The sequence below is a fragment of the Cebus imitator genome, unplaced genomic scaffold (genome assembly GCF_001604975.1).
Source record: "Cebus imitator isolate Cc_AM_T3 unplaced genomic scaffold, Cebus_imitator-1.0 Scaffold18, whole genome shotgun sequence".
Lineage (NCBI taxonomy): Eukaryota > Metazoa > Chordata > Mammalia > Primates > Cebidae > Cebus > Cebus imitator.
The window spans coordinates 7827093-7846057 of NW_016107333.1; the positions used below are offsets into that span (position 1 = coordinate 7827093).

The 18965-nt window shown below is 44.6% G+C and overlaps 1 protein-coding gene and 1 long non-coding RNA gene across 5 annotated transcripts in view; one reads left to right on the forward strand and one right to left on the reverse strand.

The window, feature by feature from the left end:
• Positions 1-16621, reverse strand: part of RALY (RALY heterogeneous nuclear ribonucleoprotein) — an 81606-nt gene extending 64985 nt beyond the window's left edge. For all 4 annotated transcript variants that reach the window (XM_037733210.1, XM_037733205.1, XM_017514032.2 and 1 more), the window contains exon 1: positions 16111-16621. The gene's annotated coding sequence lies outside the window, so the exon portion shown is untranslated. The remainder of the gene's footprint in view (positions 1-16110) is intronic.
• A 131-nt stretch (positions 16622-16752) lies between these two features.
• On the forward strand, positions 16753-17774 carry LOC108292938. The gene is made up of 2 exons (XR_001820498.2): positions 16753-17190; positions 17333-17774. It is a non-coding gene; the product is annotated as an uncharacterized LOC108292938 (long non-coding RNA).
• Positions 17775-18965: the final 1191 nt, after the last annotated feature.

The window sequence follows — 18965 nt, forward strand, 5'->3', positions numbered from 1 at the left end:
TAGGCTCACTGCAGCCTCCAGCCGCCTCCCGGGTTCAAGCTCTTCTCATGCCTAAGCCTCCTGAGTAGCTGGCACTACAGGTGTGCGCCACCATACCAAGCTAATTTTTGTAATTTTGGTAGAAACGAAGTTTTACCATATTGGCCAGACTAGTCTCGAACTCCTGACCTCAAGTGATCTGCCTGCCTCAGGCTCCCAAAGTGCTGGGATTACAGGTGTGAGTCATCACACCTGGCCCCATGGCTGCTTTTTAGGATCCTAGAATAAAGTTCTGGTTCCTTCTCTGGACCTTAGTTTCATCTGCAAAACAAGGGGAGCAAACAAGAAGTGAGGGATAAGGTACCCTCTGAGTTACAAAAGCTGTTTCCTATAGAGGATGATGTGGGAATTTGTTCTAATCAAGTCTCTAGTTTCATTCTTTCCATTCCTACTTATGGTTAGTTTGAAATTGGAAGAAGCTAGACTCAGAATAGGAGCTATCCCTGACACCACCACCGATTTTGGCCCTATCCAAAGTCTAGTTCCTGCTCAGACCCGTATTTTATCTCATAGGTCACAAGCAGATGCTTAGGACCAAGGATATATTTTTGTCTGATATGTACAAATTTATATGTATCATCTAATATGCAGCCATGTGTTCCAGTTTAAGAAACTCCCAGTTTATTTATTCACTCGAAAAATACTTAGATCCTATGCCAGGCTCTGGGGAAACACTCATTAACAAGACAGACATGGTTTCTGCCTTCATAGAGCTCACAGTTCAGCTGAGATATAATGAAAAAAGTCATACAGAATAGGAGGCACAATGAGGTACTAAGCTGCGCATCCAGAGTTTATTTCAAAAACAGCAATCCCTTAGGCAAGTTGTTTAATTTCTCCAGACCTATAAGAGAAAGGTTTAATCAGGCAGTTGCTGCTGAAAGGTCCTTTCAGTTAAAAATTCTACTTAGCATCACAAGAACTTAGCCTACTACCCTTTTTGAGTTCCTAACACTTATTAGTCTGCTCTCTTTATCTGGAAAATCAGGATCAGTTGTCATGGAAATTACCCCGGTGCTCCACATACTAGAGGATGTTACAGTAATCACAAGAAGTCAAAGGAAACCAGCAGGTGACTTTCTGGGTGATTCTTTTGCCTACTTTCAGGCCCCATGCAGTGGCTCAGGCCTGTAATCCCAGTACTTTTAGGAGGCCAAGGCAGGAGGATGGCTTGAGCCCAGGAGTTCAAGACCCCATCTCTACAAAATAAAAAATAAAAACAGCAGGGTGTGGTAATATGTGCCTGTAATCCCAGCAAATCAGGAGGCTGAGGTGGGAGGGCCACCTGAGGCTGGGAGGTAGAGGCTGCAGTGAGCCAAGATTCCACCACTGCATTCCAGTTTGGGCAACAGAGTGCAACTGGAAGGAAAAAAGACCAGGTATAAACTCTTATTGAAAAGTACAACAGCTTTGATTTTGAATTAATGTCCATGGTTTCCTTCATGATGCATCAGACTTAATTCCACTCTAGCTAACAAATATATATTAGGGATTGCAAAAAATGCCAACTTGACAAGGACATGATCTACTGAGCCTTGACTAGTCTGCTATCCATACGAGGTCCTAAGACAGGCCAGGAGATAAGATTTACCAGCCAATAGGGACACCAAAAGTTCCTAGTAAAATGAACATAATTCACTTAGTCGCAGGGGATTTACCAGCACCTTAACTGGGTAAAGTCTCTTCAATATTAAGAGTTCCATCTAGAGTTGGGTTGGACCTTGGGAGCAAGCAGGTAGTAAAAATGAGTTGACCAAATGTAAAAAAAAAAAAAAAAAAGTGCTATTCTGGTGATAAATAGCAAAAGACACTGGGCTTGAGTAACAAAGAAACAATAGGAAACAGTGTGGCTTTGACAAACTTGAGAACAAATATGCTCTGTCTAAAGAAGTCAGGAAATAAGAAAGGAGAACGTGGAAAAGAGTAGAGAAATGAAGCACATGAAACTGTAAACTCTAAGCTTCTGTCAAATTGGGCCGATGCTCCAAAGGGTTGCCCAAAGATTTGAGCCACGTTTGCCTCAGGTTACAAGCTTCTAAAGCATGGACTAGCCATTGTACAAGGAATGACAATATAAGAACCCTAGTAGAGGCCAGGCACAGTGGCTCAAGCCTGTAATCCTAGTACTTTGGGAGGCCAAGGTGGGCGGATCACAAGGTCAGGAGTTCCAGAGCAGCCTGGCCAACATGGTGATACCCTGTCTCTACTAAAAATACAAAAATTAGCTAGGCATGGTGGCGCACACCTGTAGTCCCAGCTACTTGGGAGGCTGAGTCAGGAGAATCACTTGAACCTGGGAGGCAGAGGTTGCAGTGAGCTGAGATCCCTCCACTGACTCCAGCCTGAGTGACAGAGTGAGACTCCATCTCAAAACACACACTCACACTCACACTCACACACACACCCCAGTAGAAGACTCAGGGAGTGAAGATGTCTACAGAAGAGCTACAGCCTACTTATGCCTATAAATGGGGAAATTGCTCATGGTCAGCATCAGGCTCTAGCCTCTGCTACTTTCTCAAAAAATCTTCCTCCTTTTTCATGAGAAACCAGTCACCTTCATGGCCCCATGCCAGGACCTCTCATCTCAGGCATACATACTATCTCCACTGAAAAGCAGTCCCAATCTCCCCAGGCTTTTATCCCACTCAAAATAAAAACACAGGCTGAGTGCAATGGCTCACACATAATCTCAGCACTTTGGGAGGCCAACATAGGAGAACTGCTTGAGCCCAGGAATGTGAGACCAGCCTGGGTAACAAAGCAAGACCTCATCACTACAAAAAATTTTAAAAACACTTGGGTGTAGCGGCATGTATCTGTCATTCCAGCTACTCAGGAGACTGGGGTGTGAGGATAGCCTGAGCCCAGGAGTTCGAGGTTGCAGTGAGCTATGATTGTGCCACTACACTCCAGCCTGGGTAACACAGCATGGTCCTGTCTCAATTTAAAAACCACCATCACCACCACTACAGGCCAAACAAAATATGTACACAGGCCAGACATAGCCCAAGGGACTACCAGTATGTGACCTCTGATCTAGAGGATAAGACTGAACAGATCTGGAACAGAAAGGGTTTAAGAGTCCCCTGAGGACTCCCCAGTGAAGATGAAAGTTCAGCAGTTTGGTTCCCCTAAAAGGAGTACCTTTAAAATCCCTCTCCCTAAACATCACAACTAAAAGTTCCTTGTCCTTATTTTTTTTTGGGGGGGGGGGGATGGATTCTTGCTCTTGTTGCCTAGGCTGGAATGCAACGGCACAATCTCTGCTCACTACAACCTCTGCCTCCCAGGTTCAAGCGATTCTCCTGCCTCAGCCACCCGAGTAGCTTAGATTATAGGCGACCACCACCAAGCCTGGCTAATTTTTGTATTTTTAGTACAGATGGGGTTTCACCATGTTGGCCAGGCTGGTCTCGAACTCCTGACCTCGTGATCTGCCCGCCTCGGTCTCCCAAAGTGCTGGGATTTCAAGCATGAGCCACCATGCCCAGTCAAGTTCCTTGTCTTTGCAAGAGCAAAATTGCCCCATTACAGTCAGATGCTATCGGGAGTGAACAGTACAATGCTAAATATACATTCTCCCCTGACGCAGGATGGCATTCCCCATGCTTCATTCCATCATTATTCTATCTTCCCCAGATTCCTTCAGCAACTCCATAAAAGCAACAGCACCTTTGCCAAACACAAGAGAAAAAAAGAGTAGCTGCACTTGAATAGCAACTCAATCCAAGGAGGGAAAGTTTAATGCTGGAAAAAATTTGTTTCTTATTTACCAAAACTCCCATGCTAGACTTACAGCAGGGAGAACACAACAAAAATGGCTTTTAGGAAAAGGTATCAGGCAGCAGTGAAGAGCATGGCACAGAAAACAGCAAAACAGGATGGCAGGAAAGCAGGAAATTCTAAAGGGGGATTAAGGATCCCATAGCCCCACAATGACCTTGCCTGAAATAGGGTATGGTCTTACAGTCCCTGATTGACTGTATGCTCCTTGAAGACAGTCTTACTCATATGGGTATTATCTACACCATCTGGTACCACATTGTAACATGGCAGGCACTCAAATGGTCATAGACACATAGACTAGTACTCCTGTAAGAAATCTCAGATCACAGACAAAGAAACTAAGGCCCAGAGTTTTTGTTTTTGTTTTTGTTTTTGAGACCAAGTCCCTCTCTGTCACCAGGTTGGAGTGCAGTGGCACAATCTTGGCTCATTACAATCTCCACCTCCTGGGATCAAGCGATTCTCAGTCTCCCAAGTAGCTGGGACTACAGGCACATGCCACCACACAAAGCTAATTTTTGTATTTTTAGTAGAGACCACCATGTTGGCCAGGATGGTCTCAATCTCTTGACCTCGTGATCCGCCTGTCTTGGCCTCCCAAAGTGCTGGATTATAGGTATGAGCCACCACACCTGGCTGACCCAGAGAACTTAAAATGATTTATCTAAGCTCACAGAGTGGGTTAGTGATGAAAAGGAAGGAACAAAAGCTTTGGAGACAAGTAGGCCCGTGTTCAAATCCAGGTGTGGCCTTGGACAAGCCACCCAACCTCTCTCAGTCTGTTTTCTCACCTACAAAATAAGAACAGTATCTATTTTTGTAGAGGCTTGCCATGAGGGTTAAGAGAGAGTGTCCTCTAGATACAACCACCAATTTACAGGAAATACAGAGGACAAAGAAACACAGAAAACACACCAAAGGAATGCAATGAGCAAAATCCAGAACACGGAAAAATCTACAGAAAAAAACACCCAGCTTCTTCAACAAGTAAAGGGGGGGAAACTATAGTCATGCATCACTTAGCAACGGGGATACATTCTGAGAAATGCATCATTAGGTGATTTTGTCCTTGTGCAAACACCACTGTGCACTTACACAGTCCTAGATGGTATATAGCCTACTACACACCTAGACTATACATCTCTCTGTATATTTACTGTATAGGCTGTATAGTTGCTCCTAGGCTACAAACCTGTACAGCATGTTAGTGTACTGAATACTGTGGGCAACTGTAACACAGTATTTGTGCACCTAAACATACAATGGGTACAGCAAAAAAAATGGTATTATAATCATATAAGACCACTGTCATATGTGGCCCATCACTGACTGAAACATCTCTATGCAGCATGTTGACTGTAGAAGGGACCATATAAATTGAGACTTGAAAGACTTAAGAACCATGTGTGGACTTTATATGAATCCTGAATCAAACTATCAAAATAAGATTGTGACATTTATGAAACAATCGAACATTTAAAAACAATATTCTGGATTTTGTATTAAGGAACTCTTAAACTTTGTAACGACGGTAATGGCATTACGATTGTTTTTAGAAGTCATCTTTTAGAGACACACTGTGAAACATTTAAAGACAAAATATGATGGCTGAGATTTTCTTCAAAGAACAGAATGAAGAAAAGTAGGCAGGGGTATAAATGAAATAAGACTGACCATGAATTGCTAACTGTTGAAGCCAAGTGATGGGTAAATCATATTTCATTAACCTATTCAACTTTGTATATGTTTGAAATTTTCCATATTAAAAATAAAGAGGAATTGGTTAAGTTTCAATCCTAGCAACTCCATCTATCAGCAACGTGACCATGGCATATCTCTTAACCTCCCTGTGACTCAGTCTCCTATCTGTATGATGATCAACAGAACCTACTTCTTAGGGTTGAAGTGAGAATGAAACAATAATTTTATATACATAAAAGGCTTCGCACATAGTAACCTTCAGTAAATATTAGCTCTATTAGTACAAACACAAGGTACCAAGTATGATATCTCAACACAGTGGACACCCAATTAATATCACTAATACGCAAGGCTGCGTCAACATTTAGAACCCAAGTCAGATTTTTAAATCAACTACTCAACTAGTCTCCTTGACAAGGGGCCTAGAAATTCTCTGGTGAATGTCCCTAGTGGCAGCATTAGCACCCTGTCTCTCTTGATAAACACTCCAGGACCTGACACAGGATCAGAAGCTGACTAATGTTTAACATGAAAGTGCTGCTCTCTGGAAGCAGGCAGGGCCACCTTATTTCTCCCAACCAGGTAATATAAGGTATATTTTCTATTATTTGCTGACAGAACAAAGAGGAAAAGCTCTAAGACATGATCAATGTTCATGCCAACCTTCAAAGTGATTTGGTAAAACTACACAAAATAAACACCCAGCTAGGGTCCACTGGCAGGAGAAAAGCTGACAAAGAAATGGCGATTTTTTCCCCCTGAGCACATATACAAGTAATAGATGAGTTCTTAGAGAACTAAGTTCTTTAGGTTTTAGTATTCCCTCCCCTCCCCAACCATTTTAAGAAAAACTCTCTTTTGACATACTTCAAGTATGACTGTTTACTGGATTAATTTCTTTCCTGAAATGATATAATGATAAGCAAAGAGCTCATTCTCATCTTTCTATCCAGTTTAAATACAAATTGGCTTCATAACAACATGACCTTACTCTGCTCCAAGAGGCTATGAGAAGGCATCACACATCTCCAAAGTGTGGGACACCTCCACCCCTGCTCATTAGCAGGAATATGGATGCTACTCAGTCTGATCAATCAGCTGTTCCTCTATTCAAGTTGCTCCCATTGCATAGAATGTTCTCTACTTCTGCAGCCTAATCGCCTGTGACATCAGTTGAGAAAAGATACCTGGGTGTTGCTTCTGAATAGTATGGACGATACAATAAAGACATGGCAGCATTGGTATTTCATAAACTGTAAGTACAACCTGACAGACTAGAAATTAAGATGGTCCTGGACAACATATGGTCACTAGCCTTATCCCACAAGGTCCAGTACAAATACTCATGGTCCACAAATGTTCCTTGTGAACTCCCCCTCTGCCCCTCCCCCATGTACAAAGGAAGCAGTCTCTTTCCCTTCTGAACTTCCCAGTCACTGTACCCCTTTATGGTACTTGCTATGTGAGAATTCATATTATGGTTCTTAAAATTCATATCTGTAACTGCTAACCAGAATGGCTTCAAATGAAAAAGACAGACAATGCCAAGTGTTGACAAAGACACAGAACAACAGATTTTTTCATCGCTAACCATGAGATCTGAAAGGCCTTTCAAAACTGTTTGGCATATTTACTAAAGCTAAACATATGCCTAACCTATGACTTGAGTATGAGGTTAGAAAACACTCACTCACTGTTCCCACTAAACAGCTCTGCCTCCAGTCTTTTGTTCCATCGTCACCCTTGTCCTAATGCTTTCGTCACACTTTCTCCCAATCACAGAGACTAACTCGGATTACTCACCCTGCTCCCTACAAAGAGATCTATCTCCCCTCCTATGGAAGATCCTCTTACTTACCCATTAACTCTGACAAATGACTGATAGATTCTTCACATATAAATTGTCTCACATGATTTTACAATGTTCTTTCATTCTTTATCTAATTTGCTCCTCACAATAACATTATGAGGAAGGCAAGATATGGAGTATTAACCCCACTTTACAGATGAGAATATGGACTTCAGAGAGAGAAAATGACATCTCCAGTTTACCCTGGCCTTATTATTCTAGACCCCACTGAAAATGCTAAATTTGCTAGAAGAAATTGGGAACACAACACAGCATCCCAAGTAACATTTATCTTTGAAGGGCAGGAAAGAGGGAAGAACCCTTCAAGACCAGGAAAGCCTCAATGTCCCCACCATTTCCATTTGCTAGGGCTCTTTGCTGCAAAGTGTTCAAAGAAGGCTGGCAGAGGCAATAGCAATGGGCTTCGTGAACTACAATTTAATCACAATTATTAAATCACAGACTGATCAAATGCCAGAAATCACTCCTCAGATAATTCCACTTGCATACAAAATAGAGCTATTTTATTTCAAAACTGAGTATAATGAAACTTAAAATAGTTCAATATGAAACTTGATTTTCTTCATTTCTACGAAAGAAGCGAGACAATACCAAATCTTCCTGAAACCAACCAGAGAACTGTTTCGGTATCCAGATGCAAATATCTGGACACCCAAACCTGAAGGACAGCATTGCCCCATACTCTAACATTCTTGACTTTACACACTAGGTGTTGGATACCTTAGCAATGGAAGATAAATATCTGTAAATTACAGAAGGGGGAGAAGGGAATGTGAAAAATAAGTCTATACACTGAAAGATTATCAAACAGGACTCCTTGTCTACTGATACAGTCATCAGTTACGTCATTTTCTGTTTGAACTTTCAATCCAAATATATGTGCCAGGGCAGTAGGCTGGATTTGCTTTCCCTATCTGTCTTCCTCTCAAGACTGAAAGTAATTTGTGGACAGGAATTATGTCTCCTTATGTCTCCATAAGGAGAACACATAGGAAGTACTCCAAATTCCTGGAATAAATGGTTGAGATTAGGGATGGAAGACTGTTGGACTTCCAAGCATAAATAATCATGCCACAGCAACTAAGTAACCTCCTCTCAACCCTAATTTTAGTAAGGGTTGATTTTAATTGCTGTGAGAATCAATTCAGGGTGAATCTTTAACGTTTGAAGAGAAGTTATTCTTGTGTTCAACTGATTCATGCACAGCCCTCATTATTACAATGGCAGCACCGTTCGTCAGTACCACCTTACAGGTATCCACAAGAACAAAATCACAAAGCCATAAAATGCTATGGGTAAAAACGAAACAACATTTGACTTCTCAGTATAGTGTCATCATACCTTTTACAAAGAAAACCCAGATCTAGACAAATGAAGAGTTATGGAAATGACCCTTTTAAATCTACCGCTGGGCTTGCTTTCACTAACACCAAGAATTTCAAAGGAAACTAGACAAACAGATCAACAGACACCATGTAAACGGTACCGTTAACTAAGCTTATTAAAATCCTTGATAAAATAAACAAACAGGAGACAGCTAAATACCAGATAAATGCCTCTGTAATAAAGAAACTCTGGCCAATAACATTAAGCTTCTAAGCCTGGTATTCTAAAAGAGAATATTTACTTGGAATAAACCAATGAGTCTTACCTTGACAAATAAACAGAACTATTCTGTCTCTACAGATGGCCCTTCAAGGGCCAGGTAACCTCAGTAGGGGTATCTACCCCATAAGGCTAAAGCTCTTAGGAAATGCAAGTTTTTGGTCTAGTGTTTTTCCATTACTACCACTGTGTGAGAATTTTAGAGTGTTTTTTATTTTTCCTTTATTATGTGATTTTAAACAGTTTGCTACATATTTAAATGTAATTTTTTATAGCCTTAAGACTCCAAGTTTGTCCCATGAGGATACAGCTCCAAGTTTATAATGGAACTCAGCATACAATTTGATAAATTCATCTCACAAGCAATTTTTCAGCAATCTGTCTACTCTAAAAAGCAATATCCATCTGTTTACATACTGAAAGCTATCTTCTGTGAACCCAGAATTTAACCCTCTGAGATACTCTCAACACTTTAGCAAAGCCCTTTCTCCATCCAGAGATATTCTTAAGCCACTTCCACAAAAGTAAAAAGGTAGAAATACTACTCAAGATTATCTAGTTCAATTCCCTTGTTTTACAGACAAGAAGAGAGAGATCCCAGAGAGTATTAGATAATTACAATTAACATAGGTTTGGCAAGCATCAAAAGCCCACTATTTTACCCAGTCAAACTCATTGGTATATTGGGAAGACAGCCAGATTTGCACTTTAGTTAGTAGAGCACTCCCTAGGAAACTCAAGTATGTATCCTCTTAGGAAACCCAAGTATTCAGCCACAACCCCCTACCTCAACCCTAAAATAGGGAACAGGGGGCAGTGGATGTCTTAAATGACTCTTCTGGAGATGGAGACTAGAGCCCAGGGACAATATCCTATCCTTCCTTCCTCCTAGGAGATACAGCACATTGATAACCATGAAAATCATTAAGAAATGACAGAAGACACTAACACTGAGGAAATAAGGCAAAGCTGTGGAAACAAAAGATGACTAACATTAATACTTGAGCAGATACCTGTTTCTACTTATTCATTAGAAGAGAAGGGAGAAGTCAAAGATAGAGGGACCTCCAACCCTTTTGCTGTCCCCTCCTCCCCACTCCACTCTTTGGGCCTTTACAGAATTTCAGGGACCCCCGCCCCCCACAACCCCCAGATTATTTTATAAGGAAACAAGGCTATAGAAAGAAAGGGCCTTAGTCCAGCCCACACACTGACCAAATGATGCACAGGCTAGCGACTAGACTTTCAATTTATTCTATTGCACTCTGTCTCTATTCCTAAGGTCTGTGAGCTGTACCCTGAGCACAGGTCTGAAACTTTGCTTACAGTACCGGAGTTGTAGAACAAGCAGGTTAACATTACGGCTGTCATTTTCTCCCTTCCAGCTATACATTTTATATATGGAGCCAAAATTGAATAAGACCAAGACACTCAAGTGAAACCTTGCTATCTCCACCCCTACTCCCCCCAACCAATGCCAAACTAAGAAGTAGGAGAGGAAGAAAGAAAATACCTGTCCTAGACATACATTATCTAAACCACCACCTAGAATCATGAAACGTAATTGCTAGAAGGGACCATGTGGGTCGTCTAGTCATTATTCAGATGAATAAACCTAGACACTTGACACCTGAGAAAAATACTGGAGCACAGAGTGGGGTCTCATGACTTCTATCCCTAATAAAAACCCTTTCGGGTCCTCCTGTATCCTGTCCTACCCTGCCCTGCCCCATCCACCCTCTCCCTAGGCCACTGCTGTATCCAAGCTACTGAGATTTCTGCCCTTCTGGATCATGAGCTCCTTAGGATACATTTTACTCATCATTGTTTTCACAGTGTCTAGCAGACAGTAAGCAGAGAATTGGCTTTGACTGAGAGGAATACGCTGGTACACAAAAAAGACCAGTGCCAAAAGACATAGCCTAGAGAAACTGTAAACTTTCCTTGGCTTAATGTAAGCAGTGTCCAGGCTGTTCTGGGCTTGCACATCTAGGATTGAATACTTCCTCTCTTCCTAAACTGTTTGCATCATTCAGTTTAGCCAGAAACATGACCAGTTGTGCCACACTCTCACTCTCTCCCCTTCAGACCTGACACAAAGAACTAGAATCCACAACCAGAGGTAAATGAAAGCATATGTAAGGAGACCCTGCATGAGAAACCCTACCCCATCCCTTATGTGCTCCTCCTTCTCCTGTGTCCCCACCTCAATAAATAGCACCCATCTACAAAACTGCACCAGGTAAAAACCAGATGTCATCCTGATTCCTTCCTTACCCTCCACACCAATCATCTTTGCTAGGGTGCAGTGGTTCCATCTTGGCTCACTGTAACCTCTGCTCCTGGGTTCAAGGGATTCTCTTGGCTGAGCCTCCTGAGTAGCTAGGATTATAGGTGCCTGCCACCACGGCCAGCTAATTTTTTTTCTTTTCGTATTTTTAATAGAGATGGGGTTTCACCATGTTGGCCAGGCTAGTCTCAAACTCCTAGCCTCAGATGATCCACCCATCTCGGCCTCCCAAAGTGCAGGGATTACAGACATGAGCCACCATGCCTGGCAATTCCACCTTTTCTCTACACACGCTGTCCCACTACCTTCATTTGAAACACCATCACCTCTTGCCAGCCTCCTAACTGGTCTCTCTGTCCATAGAGCTCTAGCTCTCCAGTCCACTCCTGAACAGGCAGCCAGGGACATCCTTCAAAATGCACTTCGAATCATGGCCCCCTCACCTCAGGATGAAGTACAAACTCCTTAACACAGGCAAGAAGGCCCTTTCCCAACTTGGCCTCTGCTCTGCCTACCATGAAAGTCTCCTGTCCAGCCACATCGACCCAACTCAAGCATTATGCTCCACCCAAGAAACCTGAGAAATTTATTTAGCCCTCTTGACCTGTTTTCTTCAACTATAGAATGGAATAATAGTACATACCTTCAGGATGGTTATGGAAAGAAATAATACATTTAAATTCTTAGAATAGTATCTGATGTATATAGTAAATGACCAAAGGTCTTAACCATATCATCACCATCTCTGAACTTGCTGTTCCTTCTACCTAGAACAGTCTTATCTCTGCCTCCTCCCTGACTCTCTCAGATCTCTTCTTTTCCTGGCTTATGTCAGTTTTTCTCTTGAGGGCTAGGCTTAACCAATTTCTCCTCCTAAGAAGCCTTCCCTGACCTTCCAATGCTAGGTTAGGCAACATTTCTCTGTGCTCTCCTGGTGTCTGTCCCTGTCACAACACAACACTTCTCACACTGCCTGTTTCCTTGCCTTTCTTTCCCACTAAGCTATATGAACCCAAATCCCTAAGCTTAGTACCATGTATGACAGATGCTTATTAATTGTTCAGTGATTGAAAAACTTTTGAAAAATGAGGTACCCAATGAAAGACAACCTCAACAAGTAACCTCCTCAAATGTTAGCCAGGTAGCTGGTCTAAATGACTTTAAGGTCTCTCAACTACAAGATTCTATCCAACAAATTCAGCACATTGACCTAACTGGTCACATTTGTTTGAACAAGTAGGCAATGCTGGGGCCATCAAATTTTTAAGGAGAGTGTGACATGACCAGACACATGATCATGTGTTTGTTACCTTATTAACCATCTCTGAGACACTGCCTCCTCCAATCCACAGCTGTTATCAGGACAAAATTCCAACCATCTTCATTAACAGCCCACTCCCCTAAATACACCAACAGAAAACGGTCAGAGGCCATTTTGAAAGGCTATATGCAGCATCTAACTCCATCTTAACCACCTGCAAGCAAGAAGGAACCATCAACATCCTATAAGAACTCAAAAGCTAATCCCTCTTGTGTGCCTTTATGGAACGAGGGGGAAGAGGGAGCATTTCATAAAGATGATCTACTTAATCATCCTGAGTAGTTTTGATCCAAGCTGCTGTCACTGCACTGTTATTCCTGACAACTGTAGCCCTATATCCCCAAACCCTGGATGGTCAGAAGGGGAGGTGCAAACAAGGTGAGGGTGAGGAGTTATCTAGATTCCATTTTAAGGGTATAATGACCCAGTGTGGTGGCTCACGCCAGTAATCCCAGCACTTTGGGAGGCCAAGTGGGGGGGATCACCTGAGGTCAGGAGTTCAAAACCAGCCTGGCCAACCTGGTGAAACCCCATCTCTACCAAAAATACAAAAATTAGCCAAAACAGGCTTAAGTGATAAAGAACATCAATCTAAGGGGGAGAGGAGTGGGTCTTACTCAGAGATACAACCAGGCCTGGGTTCCTGTTCTGGAACAGCATGCAGGTGAGGACTACTATTTTGCATTTACAACACACTCTGAAACTAAGGAAGACACTAAGTGTGCCAGCTTTGCAGTCACAAAAAGACAAATATTGCACAATTCCACTTACATGAGGTTCCTAGAATAGTCAAATTCACAGAAAGTAGAATGATAGTTTTCAGGGGCTGGAGGGAGGAAGGAATGGGGAGTTAGTATTTAAAAAATAGAGTTTCAATTGGGGAAGATAATGGGCAGTGGTGATGGTTGCATAACCATGTGAATGTACTTAATGTAACATAAATATACACTTTGAAATGGTTAAAATTGTAAATTTTATGTTATATATATTTTATCACAATTTTCTTTTTAAAAAAGCATGCCAGCTTTAAGGTTATACTGTCTGCAGTCTGAATCCTGGCTTGGTCACGTACCAGTTAAATGACCCTGAGGCAGGTCATTTAACTTCTCTAAGCTTGTTTCTTCTCCAAAACAGAGATAATAATAATACTTAATTCATCAGTTGTTCTGAGAATTAAGTAACATAGTCCATAAAGTCCTCAGTCCAGTGACTGGTGATACACATTAAGTACCTTAATAAATTCAGCTATTATTACTACCACTATAAAGCACTTTCACAGCCATTTTCTTACAGTCCCCACAACAATCCTATGACATGTTACAGATAAGGAAACTGAGGCTCAGAGAGCCACAATGAGTGGCTCAGTTTATGATGCCAAATCAAATCCTCTGCTCCAGGTGTCCCATCCTCACTACTTACTCATTCTGTCATCTAAGGCAAGTGCTATGCTACGTCTCCATTCCCTCACAGTAAAAAAGAGACATAAATCAAGCTCTACAAATTCCCTCACAGAAATGGATTAGAAATTAAATCAGATAATGGTTATGGAAGCGTATATAAGCCATAAACATATAAAACTGAAGTGGTGACTTTTGAGAACTAGTACACCTATACTTAAACCTGGCCTTCCTTTAATACTAACCATAAGGCACAGAAAGCGGTGGAGTCTATAAAACTTCCTTGGGATTTCCAATTACTCAGGATTCCTGACCTTAAGGCCTGAATAAGTAGTTTCCTGCCCTTTTAAGAAGTGGCAAGGTATGGGAGAAATAAAAATATTACTGGATTAGAAGGAAGAAGACTGGGAATTCTAGTTCTCACTCTGACACTAAGGCAGTCTGAATTCAGACCACTACTTCCCCTTTCCAACGTTCAGTTAACAGGGAAGCAGAGAAAGGCAGATATGAAAAAGTTGGATCAGATGGTCTGTAAAACCCCTTTCAGCTCCTACATAGGACTTCTAAATCCAGAATCCTGGCCAAGACCTACAAGACTCCAAAGGACTAATGCAAACATCAAGAGACTCCTCAAGACCTGGCCCAGAAACTCTCCTGCCTGATTTTTAGACACTCCCTCAAACCGGATCAAACACATTGGAAAACTGGAACACTTGCCAAAGTTAATTTTAGTTCACTTTAACCACTCTGGGCCTTATCTGAAAATAGGAGAAATATTTGCCTGAAAGCAGATGACTTGAGCTATTCCCCCAGCCTCCATCAAACTAGGATCGATAAACCTAAACAAAGAGAACCTGCAAGGTCTGAGAGGAGGACCATGCCACACACAAAATAAAGCATGAATCCCACCGTTTAAAGTCTCAAGGCTTCCTTGAGACAAAACCCCAGGGAATTTCAGTTGTGTCTGAGATCTGGGGTCACTGCATCCATTAACTTCTAACTGCCGCAATACTAGCAAGGAATTCATCCAAACCTTTCCCCTTGGAGATATGGTAATCCCAGAATGAGATTTCATCCATAGTATAGTGGACAACCGCCCAGAAGTCAGGGAAAACCTAGAGCTATGTCCCTAATTAAACGGTGTGACCCAAGGCTCGGTTAAAATGCCCTCTGCACTAAGAGATGATGCTCACCCTACGAAATTTAATAAATAACGGGTGCTAGCACTGCTCCTTTACACTTCTGTGGCTACTGTGACTTGGAGAAAATTACTTGACCCCTCTGCGCCTTGATTTCTGCTTCTGTAAATAGGGATAAACTAGAAGGCCGTTGTGAGCATTAAAAGAAACAATGTTCCTGGGAGAAGGCTCATTAAATGTTGGCTGTTGGTGTTAAACACTTTTCACATATTAGTTTCCTCCCTGAACCCACTGACACCCCGCGAGGCGAGTTTCCCTCTTTCCTCCCATGTCACCGAGTGGCAAACTAAGGCTCAGCCACCAAAGGGACTGAGTGAAATGCGGATACGGCCCCAGCTCGAGGGACCGTTGTTGTTTCTCTCCGAGCCCAAGGTGTGCAAAGAGCCCAGAAGAGGCAGGAGCCGAAGCAGGACCAGCTCTGCTCGCCTCCGGGAGCCCGTAGACCCAGCCCGGGTAGGAGAGCCGGAAGCAGCCGGGGCCGGGCCCGCCCGAGGCCTCCCAGGAGCAGCCTCCGTTCCCCTCCCTCCGCCCCTCGCCGGGCGGGGCGGGGCGCGAGCACAAAAGACTCCAACTTCCGAGCGGGCGCGGGCCCACCCAGCCAACTACCCGCCCAGGCTCAGCCCACGGGGAGGGAACAGGCAGGGAACGCCAGGGCGGCCCGGAGCGGGCGCGGGAGCGGAGGCTGGGGGCTGGGGCTGGCGACCCGGGGCGGCGGGTCCGGGTGGGAGAAAAGAGCGGCGGAGGGGGCCTGGAGTTACTCGGGCTCCCAGGACTCCCCGAAGGGTAGAAATAAGAGTTTCTAAAAATAGCCAGCGGCCCGCCAGAAGTGGGTGAACGGAAAGGAACAAAGCACACACCCTTCCCGCACCCCTAAGGAGACACCCGCAGCCCCCACTCACCCGCGCCCAGAGGTCTGGAGAAAGCCGCGCGGCTGGGAAGGAGGCGGTGCCGCTGCACTCGGGGACGTACGGGAGGGAGGAAAAGGGCGGCTGCGGCGGGAGGAGGCTGGGCACTCGCGCGGGAGTCGTAGTTGCCGTCGCCGCCGCCGCCGCTACCGCCCCCTCAGCTTCTTCGGGCTCCGCTAGCCCGCGCCCGCGCCCGCGCCGCTCGCGCGCTCCACCGCACTGACAGCGACGCGAGCCCCGCAACCGCGAGCCCTGCCTTCGGCCAGCACCACTGACGCCCGCGGGGGTGGGGGCACCCGGAGCGGCTCCCTCAGCTCGGGCTCGCCCGCCACTCTGTCCCTGGTCCAGGGCTCTCCCACGTCTCTGTCTCCAGGGAAGGACACGATGACACGAGCAAGAGGAGTCCGCAGCGTCACCCAGAAACAGCCCGGCTCCCCAGGCGCAAGGGTTCTCCCCACCCTCCTAGCCAGGCTTTGGAAAGGTCCAGAGCTTCGGCGGGGACAGGAGAAAGGCGGGTCCAAGGCAGGGCCTGAAAGGGAGGAGGGACTGAGACGCGGCTCGGGGGGCGGGGCTGGGGCGGGAAGAGAGAATCGCCTGAACAGGTTTGGAGCCAAAGTGGGGGCGGAGCTAAGAGAGTGGTAAGGCCCTGGGAAGGAGCCGCGCAGGTAGGGAAGATGGTGCAGGCGACTGGGGCCTGGAGCCAGGAAAGTGCTTGGAGATACTGTGGGCCTGGCCAAAGGAGAACTGCCCAGAGGGCGGAGCCATGGGCGGAGGGAGGTGGAGCTGAAGAGGAGCCTATAGTGGGAAGAAGATAGAAGCGACCCTGAAGAGGCGGGCCCGGAAGCAGGGGGGGGAGGAGGGGCCCTAGGGGTGGCTACTCAGGGCGGGAGCCGGAAGGAGGCGTGCCTCAGGGAAGGACTGACCGATGGTGCTCGAGGTGGGCGGAGCCTGAGGATGGCGCTCAAACTAGCAGGCCGTGGTGGTTCCTGCTGGTTTGAACAAGGATCCGGAAGAGACGAGGCAGGAAGAAACTCCTGGTCCTTTCGCTTTCAAGGAACGTGGCACCAAGACGGGGTGAGTGAGGGACGCTCTTCGCTGCCTAAGCTGGGACTGGGCGGAGAGGCCGCGCTAAGGGTGGTCTCCGAAAAAGGTGCGGGAGATGTTTTATAACTTGATCCGGGTGCTAGTCCTTCCTCCTACACATTTCTCCTGTCAGGATCTCTTACTTGAATCAGTGTTCCACCCTCCAGTGAACAGCCAGAGTCTTCCTAATGAGACCGCAAGAGGACCGTTGCCCTTCATTCCTCAGCTATGGACTTCCCTGAAAGTTGAGAACTGACCATATTCTCGATGCCTCCTCTGACCTGTGATTTCGTGACTCACATCGCTTCCTCTGAACCTGTTTAAGAGACGGGATTCCTTAGAATGGGGCAGAGTTTGAATTTAGAGTCCTGGCTTTGCCATACCAGGAGTTATAATTGCCCTTCTGTTGTTTGATGACCTCCTTGTCCTGTTTTAAAAGGAAGATAAATCAAAGAGTTGACGACCTTGAGAGAATGGCTGGGACGTTCTTCCACAAACTCTGTTTTAATATCACCTCCTCAAAAGAGCTCTTCCCTGAACACCTTGTCTCAAGATGTTCTCTAGTTTGTCTTCTTGTTCTGTCATGTATTTGTCTGTTCATTGTTTATTTGTGTGTTTTTTGATACAGAGTCTCGCTCTGTTGCCTAGGCTGGAGTGCAGTGGTGTGATAATTGGCTCACTGCAACCTCTGCTTCCTGGGTTCAAAGCAATTCTCATGCCTCAGCCTCCCAAATAGCTGAGATTACAGGTGTGCACCACAATGCCTGGATGATTTTTGTATTTTTAGTGGAGACAGGGTTTCACCATGTTGGCCAGGCTGGTCTCTAACTCCTGACTCAGGGGATCCCGCCTTGGCCTCCTAAAGTGCTGAGTGAGATTACAAGTGTGAGCCACCCCACACCCTGCCATGTTTGTTTGGTTTTTGAGACAGGGTCTCATTCTGTTGCCCAGGCTGGAGTGCAGTGGCATGATCAAAACTCACTGCAGCCTCAACCTCCCAAACTCAAGCAATCCTCCCACCTCAGCCTCCCTAGTAACTGGGACTACTGGCATGTACTACCACTCTGGGCTACCTTTTTTTTAACTTTCACTATATTGTTCAAGCTGGTCTTGAACTCCTGAGCTCAAGTGATCCTCCTGCCTTGGCCTTACAGGTGTGAGTCTCCATGCCCGGCAGAAGGGAGATATTTCTAAGGAAATATGCTGACAATCTAGCTAACACTTAGTGAGAATTTACTAATTCGTATGCAGTCTGCTAAGTGTTTTTCAAGCATATTTAATTCTCACAACATCCCTATGAGGTAGGTACTGTTCTTACTCCGTTATACAGATGAGGAAACTGTGGCATAAAGAGGTTAACTTTCCCAAGGTCACACAGTTGGTAAATGATGGAGTCCTGCAGGCTGAATTACTATATTATCCTACCTCCTAATTATTAAGGACCTAGGGTTGTTGGTCCAATAAAGGTGAAGAATGAAGATGTGACATTCTTTTGCTTTCAGGATAGTGTGACATAGGATATGATACCTACCTAGGGTTGCAGCAGATTATTTATTTTTATTTTTAGCCACATGAGGGAGGCCAGTTAGAAGACAAAACGATCACATAGAGGGCAAGACAAAAAATATTATAGAATAAAATGAGCCAGAGACTTGATCCAGCCATTCCTGAAGTTTGACCCACCTCTCGACTTTAACATGAACATTTTTATAGTAATTTGAGTTGTGATTTTTTTTTTTTTTTTTTTGAGACGGAGTTTCGCCCTT